Genomic DNA, 10,190 nt, shown 5'->3' on the forward strand with positions numbered 1-10,190 from the left:
GAGGTCCACTGTTGTCATTCTATACTCTTTGTCGACTGTTACCCCTCCTCCGGTCAGCTTCACCCATTGGCACCGGAACAAAGGGACTTTAAAATTAGGTGCGTAGTCTAGTTCCCATATCTCTTCTATGCGGCCATAATATGTTTGTATATTCCCATTTGGATCTGTGCCATCTATGCGAACACCACTGTTTTGATTGGTGCTCCTTTTATCTTGGGCAACTGTGTAAAATGTATTCCCATTTATCTCGTACCCTTTGTACGTGAGGATATGCCACGATGGCTGCCTAGCCAACAAATACAGTTGCTCATCAATATTGTCATCGCCTTGACATTCTTTTCGCAACCAACCACTGAAACTTTCTATGTGCTGACGCCTAATCCAAGCTTCAGTCTTCCCTGGAAACTTGGATCGTAAGAACTCCTTATGTATCTCGATGTACGGATGCACCAATGATGAGTTCTGAAGAACTGTGTAGTGTGCTTTATTGAAATAATCGTCTTCCATGCCGATATATGTTTTCTTCCCTAAAGTTCCTTTACCACTGAGTCTCCCCTCGTGTCATGATTCAGGAACGCCAATCGGGGCAAGGTCAGGAATAAAGTCAACACAGAACTCAATGACCTCCTCTGTTCCATAGCCCTTGGCGATGCTTCCTTCAGGCTTAGAACGGACTTTCACATATTTCTTCAAGACTCCCATAAACCTCTCGAAGGGGAACATGTTATGTAAGAACACAGGTCCAAGAATACTAATCTCCTTCACCAAATGAACTAGGATGTGTGTCATGATATTAAAGAAGGATGGAGGGAACACCAACTCAAAGCTGACAAGACATTGAACCACATCATTCTATAGAGTAGCTAGTTCCACTGAATTGATTGCCTTCTGAGAAATTGCATTGAGGAATGCACATAGCTTCACGGTGGCTAGATGTACATGTGGAGGTACAATTCCTCTTAAAGCAACTGGAAGCAATTGCGTCATAAGCACGTGGCAGTCGTGGGACTTTAAGTTTAGGAATTTCTTATCTGGCACATTTATTATACCCTTTATATTGGAGGAGAATCCCGATGGGACCATGATGCTGCTTAGACATTCGAACATGCTGTCCCTCTCTTCTTTGCTAAGCGTGTAGCTAGCAGGACTTAAGTAATGACGTCCATCATCTGTCTTCTCTGGATGAAGGTTGTCTCGTTCTTTCATGCCCTGCAATTCCTGGCGTGCTTCAAGTGAATCCTTTGGCTTCCCGTACACACCCATGAATCCTAACAGGTTCACACAAAGATTCTTTGTCAGGTGCATCACATCTATTGCGTTGCGGACCTCTAGGACTTGCCAATAGGGTAGCTCCCAAAAGATGGACTTCTTCTTCCACATGGGTGCGTGTCCCTTAGCATCTTTGGGAACAGATTCACTACCTTGTCCCTTTCCCAATACTACTTTCACATCCTTGACCATTGCGAGTACATCTTCCCCGGTTCGGTTATGAGGCTTCTTCCGGTGGTCTGGCTTACCTTTAAAATGTTTCCCTTTCTTTCTTACTTGGTGATTCAAAGGAAGGAATCGACGATGGCCAAGGTACACGACCTTTCGACATCTTTTCAAATATATACTGTCAAGGTCATCAAAACAATGTGTGCATGCATTATATCCTTTGTTTGTCTGACCTGAAAGATTACTTAAAGCAGGCCAATCATTGATTGTTACGAACAACATTGCTCGTAGGTCAAAGTGTTCTTGTTTGTACTCATCCCAGACACGTACACCTGGTTTGTTCCATAAAACTAGAAGTTCTTCAACTAATGGCTTCAGATAGACATCAATGTCGTTGCCAGGTTGCCTCGGACCTTGGATGAGGATCGGCATCATAATGAACTTCCGCTTCATGCATAACCATGGAGGAAGGTTGTAGATACATAGAGTAACTGGCCAAGTGCTATGACTAGTGCTCTGCTCTCCAAAAGGATTCATACCATCTGTACTTAAGGCGAACCTTAAGTTTCTAGCCTCATTTGCAAACTCTGGAAATTCCCTGTCTATCGCTCTCCACTGGGACCCATCAGCTGGGTGTCTCAGCATATTGTCTACCTTACGGTCTTCTTTATGCCACCGCAACAACTTTGCATGGTCTTTATTTCTGAACAAACGTTTTAAGCGTGGTATTATAGGAGCATACCACATAACCTTGGCAGGGATTTTCTTTCTAGGACGTTGTTCACCCTCGACGTCACTAGGATCATCGCGCCTGATCTTATACCGCGATGCTTTACATACCGGGCATTCATCCAAATTCTCGTATTCATTGCCATGGTAGAGGATGCAGTCATTAGGACATGCATGTATCTTCTGGATTTTTAATCCCAAAGGGCAGACAACCTTTTTTGCTTCGTACGTAGTGGTGGGCAATTCATTTGGCTTCGGAAGCATCTTTTTTATGAGGTTCAATAAATTCCCAAATGCCTTGTCGGATACACCATTCTTTGCCTTCCACTGTAGCAATTCCAGTGTTGTACCCAGCTTTTTTTGCCCCCCTTCGGCCGTCGGGTATAGCAACTTCCTATGATCCTCAAGCATGCACTCGAACTTAACTTTCTCTTTTTCACTTTTGCATTCTTGTTGTGCATCACGAATGGCATCGCCAAGAGCATCACCGAGATCATCTTCTACCGCTACCTCTTCTTCATCTCCCCCAATTGTAGTATCATCAAAGGCACCATACTGAGCAATAATGTCACCAATGTCTAAATCTTCTCCTTCACCTTCTTCCATTATGACCCCGCTTTCTCCATGCTTAGTCCAACATATATAGTTTGACATGAAACCTGACTTAAGCAAATGTGAATGAAGACTCATTGAGCTTGAATATTCTTTTAAATTCTTACATAGGGCACATGGACAGCACATGAAACCATCCCGCTTATTTGCCTCGGCCACACCTAAGAAATAGTGCAAGCCCTCAATAAAGTCTTGGGAGCGGCGATCGGCATTGTACATCCAATGGCATGACATAATCTGTATTACACGACAAATTATGAAAACCTTGAACATAATTAAGTATTTTATTACACAACATAGATGACACACACACGGTTGATTAATTAACTAAGCCTGGCTACAACGTAAGCAATCCCAACTATCACTAAACAAACTAAAACTACAATGCACTTCAGTAACATAATTATTTCGTGATCGTACGCAACTAAAACAGACAAATCATTCTTCTGTTGAATATCAATAAGCTTCTCCTGCTGGCTCACTGTCTCATCAGCAGCAGCCGAATTCTGCACGTATGTAGCATAATCTTCCTCCCAGTACCAACCATCGCATCCATTGCCCTCCCACTGAAATTAAAGCCAAAAAATATTTAGTCAAAAATATTCAAGAAAAGCAGGTCAATTAGCCATAATAATCAAATGCGTAAGAAACTCACATCGCGATCCGGGCACTTGTAGAAAACACGACCCTTGTTGGGTCCCTGTCTCTTGACTCGGTACTCCATCACAATCTTCTGCTTACACTTGCCACAGATAATGAGAGGGAGTTCTGGCCTCAGTCGTTTCGCAACCGAACGAGAGGCTGAGGATCCGGTACCAGTTGTCATCTACTTTCTATACTTATTTTTGCAAACTACTTTAAATTTCACATTTTCTAAAATAATATATTTAAACAAAACTAAAATTATTTATTTATCTAACTAAACCATGAAATATGTACTATGTATAATAGTAAAATACCAAACTATCAAGTGATTTTACTATTGTAAATCATCATGTGATTTTGAGCTAAAAATGACATAGAAATCACATAGCTCAAAAACATGTTTCAATAAATAACCATCCGTACTAGTTGACCTTGCTTACGTGATCATCTCGGCGAGCATTTCTCCACCGGACGGCACCGTACTTGGCCAAGGAAGAGCTCCGATTCTACGAGGAAGGGAACACGGTCTTCCACGACCGTTGCCGCTCTCCCTCATAGAATCAAAGCTCCTCCTTGACGTCCGTTACCGCTCGACAGAGAAAATGCTCGCCGAGTTGATCACGGTCCGCAAGTTCAACTAGTACGGATTTTCTATAATTTTCTAACTATTTTCTAAGTTTTTCATTTCATGAAAAATTTAATTGTAAAAATGAAAGGCATGATTTCTAAGTATTTCATTTCATGGAAAAAATAATTATAAGTGACCTGCTCGATATCGGCGAGCTCGCGGGCGTTTAGGTTGCCGAGGATAGTAACATTTGTAGATGACATTTGTAGGTCTGAAGTTATCAAATATCCATCAAATTATAGCTTAAAAACATGTTTCAATAAATAACCATCCGTACTAGTTGACCTTGCTTACGTGATCATCTCGGCGAGCATTTCTCCACCGGACGACACCGTACTTGGCCAAGGAAGAGCTCCGATTCTACGAGGAAGGGAACACGGTCTTCCACGACCGTTGCCGCTCTCCCTCGTAGAATCAAAGCTCCTCCTTGACGTCCGTTACCGCTCGGCAGAGAACATGATCGCCGAGATGATCACGGTCCGCAAGTTCAGCGAGGACGAGCGAGGCGTGATTTTGATGAACTAATTTAACTTTTGTTTATCCAAACATATATGCAAATCATCATGATGAGCTAAAAATGACATATAAAATCATAATAAAGTCCAACATATAAAGTTACACATGCATCTACATCGCAAAATGAGATAAGCTACTGATAAAACATAAGAGGATTAAGTTTGTTACCTCCAAAATCGAAGAGCAACACCAATGGAGGGGGAGAGAGCAAGAACAACAGCAAGCTAAAGAACAGAGGCAGTGAGTTTGAATGGAATGGCTCGGGCTCGGGGAGGAAGAAATGAGCCGGTGTATAGGCCGGCATAATTAGTCCCGGTTAGGTGGCCAAACCGGGACTAAAGATTAATATTTATTCCCGGGATATCACCCAAACCGGGACTAAAACCTTTAGTCCCGGCTGGTATGATCAACCGGGACTAAACCTTTAGTCCCGGTTGGTAATACCAGCCGGGACTAAAGATCCCTGCCACGCGGACGACCGTTGGGCAGGGACCTTTAGTCCCGGTTGGTATTACGAACCGGGACTAAAGGGTCCTTTAGTCCCGGCGGCAAAAAATGCCGAGGCTAATGCCAAATTGGGACATCGTTCTAAAGTCTGTTCTCTAGTAGTGTCAGTGTTCTTGCTTCATCGCCGGCCTCTCTTCTTCCTCATCGCCGGTAATCACAAGATTTCTTCGATTCCTCCATCGATTCTTTGGTTCTAAAGGTTACCAACTTTATACTCTCATGTTTCATCAGTAGCATATCTCATTTTGTGGACTAGATATATGTGGTTTTTTATGGTGGATTTTTTTTATTTGTAAGCCATTTAAGCTCAAAATCACTTTAAAGTTTGCGTATTTGGATGAAGTAAGGTTAAAGTAGTTATTCAAAACTAGTATTGAGCTTTCATTTCTAGCATGCATAGCACACTTCATGCTTTAGAGATATAGAGAATTTTAGAGTTTTTTTAATTTTATTTGTTTATAAAATAAGAAATTTATATTATATTAAAAATGAGTATAGAGAGTAGATGGCAACTGCTTTCGGGTCCTCGGCCTCTCATCGGGTTACAAAGCGACTGAGGCCGGACCTTCCTCTCATTGCATGCGGCAAGTGTGAGGAGAAGATTGTGATGGAGTACCGGATGAGGAAGGAGTGTCCCAACAAGAACCGTATCTTCTACATGTGTTGCTTTTGGTCTACGATGAAGAGAACCAGGACCGGACCATTGTCATTTCGTGGTTCAGTTTTCGTTTTTTTATTATGACCATATTAGCAGTTTTGTGTTGAGTCGAGTGTGGGCAGATTGATCATGATTATTCCCTTGCGATGGTACGTAATAAAGATCATGCTGGTGACTATATATAAACTTTTTTTTTATTTTTTTATGAAAACTTTATTTTTTGTTTGCCAGATCATAAAAAGTCATCATCTCAAATGTGCCTGGAGTACTATCCCCAAGTCATTTTGCACCCCATTTGAGATTTGACTAGCAGCGCTCTCCAGTTTGTAGGTAGCGGTACTGCAGGTGTAGTAGTATACTACTGCTCCACCAGTTAAGCGGTGCTCATGTCTTGGGCTCTTCAATTTCTGAGAAATTTGCTCTCCTTATTCTCTGCTTTCTTGTTCAATGTGTATGGTAAGTGAATGTTGCTTATATGTAACACTTTGGTTGCAGATGAGACCATGATATTTTGATTCATATCATCCCTCGCCTAGGTACACTAAAATTTCACGGCACGCCAAGCCTTGTTTGGCTGCACATTGTATTCACCTCAATCTACTTCAACACACGTGAACTAAGGTGGATACGGGTGCAGCCAAACAAGCCCAAATGTGGACGATGAGCGTGGAACATGCAACGATAGGTCGTATTCAGGTTACCGGATCCTACTACCATGGCCCATAGGGACCGATGATGTAGTGCCGCCTGAAGCGCTACATGGAATTGATTGACCATGTCTTAATGTTCATCATCATAAGGAAATAATTATTACTGTAAAACTTGGTGAAGCATGTTAACCTCTGTAGAGGCCGCGTCTACGTGTTATATAGCGCCCTGAGCTGACCAGGCGAATGTCTTGTACAGACTACAAACCAACATCCTAAAGATCAGCCAGAGTTTACAACATACTTATATTATCTATATACTAACAACTAATATCTATCTTGTACAACAGACACTAATGTTGGCCAATGATCAAGTGTCGGTTCTCAGTTTATTACATGATATAAGAGATAAACGCAGACACACAAATCTTCATTTCGTAAAGAAAACCATGGCAATATGTAATACTGGTAGTAACAAAATTCAAAGCACTCCTGAACAGACTTCTCTCCCACTTCCATTATTCATACATGCATGCATTGGCTAATTTTAGTTGAAGCGCCGACCATCGCCTTTGCTTCATGCTTGCTAATCAGTTTGTGTTTGTCTTGCTCTTGCCCATGTAGCAACAACGACATATACTTTGTTGTACAACTTGTCCGAGAGTCGAAAGCAAGCAATTCTCCAGTTTCTCTTGAACAACAAAACACCAAATGCAATCCATGTACCAACCATGAAGCCGCACCCGAGTCCAAGATAAAAGAATGGTATCCCATAACCTTCTTCAGTTCTTCCCAGGCCACCTTGCTTTGGTGCATGACGCTCACTCGAGCAATTGTTTTGAAGAGGATGTCCACAAAGACCGATGTTGCCAATGTACATAGATGGATACTCTGCATACAGGGTATCAAGTTGTACTCCCGATGGAATTCTTCCTGTAAGATCGTTGTATGATAATTCCAAGTAACTTAAGAACGTCAGATTGGACAGAGTGGCTGGTATTTCCCCTGAAAGCATGTTCCTCGAGAGGTCCAATGATTGCAGTGATCGCATTTCCCCGATCTTCTTTGGAATAACTCTAGTCAAGTGGTTCCTTGAGAGATTCAAATTCACAAGTTTATCAAGAACAACTATTTCTTCTGGAATTTCACCAGTTAAGTCGTTTGAAGATAAATCAATGCTCGTCATACTTGTCTCCACAATTCTTTGAATGGAACCATAGTTCAATTCCTGCCCCTTCCAGACCATAGACAAACTATTAAGATCAAAATAAATTGTCTCACGGCTGCCATAACAAGGCATCATGGATGTGTTTGTCATAAATTTAAGATTTGATAGGTAGATCGGCAGAGAGCCTGATATTTTATTGTTATTTAGATCCATGTACTGAAGGCAAGAAAGGTTTGTGATGTTCATTGGAATGCTACCAAAGAACTTGTTGTGACTTAATCGTATAACTCCTAATGATGTTAAGCTTCCAATCCACATTGGCAATCTTCCAGAGAATTTGTTCCAAGACAAATCTAGGAAGTGTACATTTGTCAATTTTTGCAGAAAAGACGGGAACTTTCCTGACAAACTATTGTTACTTAAGGCTACAAATTCCATATATTCCATTACCCCGAGGCACAACGGTGGTTCTCCCTCCAAAAAATTATTAGATAAGTCCAACACAACTAATTGCTGATATTTACAAAAAGATTCAGGAATATGACCAGTGAGTCGGTTGGAGAGCAAAGACAACGATTTTAGATTGGCGGATCCAACAGCAGAGTGACCAGTGAGTTATGACAACAAGTTATTGGATAAGTCCAACGACGTTATGTTTGGTGGCAGCGTGGGTATCTGACCAGTTAATTTGTTTGAACTGAGGTAGAGTTCCTGAAGTGACATGGAGCCCATATCAGCCGGCAAAGTTCCGTTGAGTTGATTGTTGGAGATGTTCATGAATTCGACATTTGAAAAGGCATCGGAGAACCACTGTGGAAGGCTATCAGCTATACCTGCACTCGAGATATCAAGATAGGCGATGCTCACATTCCACTGAAGCCACCCAGGAAACAGTGGGCCCATCTGGCAGGATGCAAAGGATACATACTCTAATGTAGATGGTGGTTGCCAGTCCGAGCTGATCTCAATCTTGAGGGCATTATATGACAAGTCTATTTCTTGCAAGCTCCTTGCACTAGCAAAGTGTTCCTCAGTTATCGTGCCATCCAGTTTATTTCTGTTTAGATCAAGATGGGTCAGATTACTAAGCTTACCAATCTCATATGGAACATGTCCTGTGATGTAGTTCCCACCTAGATCCAGAACCACCAAACTCATGAATTGCCCCATCCATCTTGGTAACATCCCGGTTAAATGGTTCCAACCGAGGTCCAATTCTTGCAATTTGTTGGGTGAACATAGAGATAGATTCCTAAACAGCTCAGCTACGTCACCATATAAGAGAGTGCATCTAAGTTTCAGGACCTCCAAATTGCATAGGTTCTTCAGATCCATGGTCATGCTGCGCATGTTCTTGTCATCATCTTGATAATCACAATCATAATAAATATCTGAAAGATCAAGGACTTGAAGGGATGTCATGTCTCCAAGAGCATCCGGAAATTGACCGTACATACAAGTGCATCTGAGGTAAAGGAATCTAAGGCTTGTTATGTTCCAGAACCAGCTGGTCACCATTGGATGGTGGAAGGAGTTCCCGGAGGCATCGAGCTCCTCAAGATTTGTAAGGTTCAGGTGTGGCAGCGACTGGTTTGCGCTTGCAAGAGAGCAGAATGAAAGATGGAGGGCCCTCAAAGAAGGAAGCATATTCATGACACGAGGCCAATCCGCTACTGTGCTGAGGTTCACTCCGTCCAAGTAAAGATATTGTATGGAAGGAATGTGTGTTAACCATGAGAGATCCGTCGAGTTCGTGCCTCCCCTAAAGTTGGAATTGGAAAGATCTATATCATTCCAGCTGAGATCTAGATACTGCAGCCTTGATAAGTTGCCAAGCTGGGGAGGCACGCCACCGTAGAATGGTATGCCAGAGAGGTTAAGATACTTGAGATTCTTTAGAGAGCCCAAGAACTCGGGAAGACGACCCGTTGGCCCTGCTAGATAATTCCAGCTGAGGTCAAGGTGCTCTAGGTGATCCAGAGCAAGCAAAGAAGGACTTATCTGGCCGGCCAAATTATTTGATGGAGGGCTCTCAAAGATGGAGGGCCCTCCAAGTCGAAGCTCGTGGACGTGGCCAGTTTGGTTGCTGCACCGGACGCCTCTCCACCGGCAGCAGTCTTGCTCGTCGTGGCGACCGTCTCGCCGCCACGAGCTGAGGACGCCGCGACGGTCGCTGGTGACGCCGTGCTTGAATGCCAGCAGGGCGTCCCTCTCGTGTGGTATGCAACTCGGGCTCGCTCTGTTACCACCGGCGGCTGGCTGGAGCTGCTGCTGCTGCGTGGCGAGGAACAAGCAGCAGCAGCAGAGCAACACGAGCATGGCAGCGGCTAGGCGATGCATGGTAGAAGAGAATGGCAGGATATATCAGTTCTGGAGTCAGAGTGGATCCGTTCTGGAGTGAGAGTGTTGTGTTATTATTATAGTAGACGGATGCAGAGGATACCGCAGATCAAGTTGGAATTGGAAAGATCTAGATACTGCAGCCACCGTAGAATGGTATGCCAGAGAGGTCAACATACTTGAGGTCGTCGGTCACCTTCCGTGTAGAAGCGGTCAGGCATCTTCGTGAAGGCCCACGCGCACTCCTCCGACGCGGATTGGATTGGGTGGGGAAGGCGGCTTGACTGCCTCTACAGTACAGTA

General features: G+C 43.2%; 1 pseudogene; it reads right to left on the minus strand.

Moving 5' to 3' along the window:
* Positions 1 to 6,831: 6,831 nt before the first annotated feature.
* Positions 6,832 to 9,923, minus strand: LOC136481276 (receptor-like protein EIX1; annotated as a pseudogene).
* Between the last annotated feature and the right edge of the window lie 267 nt (positions 9,924 to 10,190).

This window comes from Miscanthus floridulus, chromosome 9, assembly GCF_019320115.1.
Source record: "Miscanthus floridulus cultivar M001 chromosome 9, ASM1932011v1, whole genome shotgun sequence".
Classification (NCBI taxonomy): Eukaryota; Viridiplantae; Streptophyta; class Magnoliopsida; order Poales; family Poaceae; genus Miscanthus; species Miscanthus floridulus.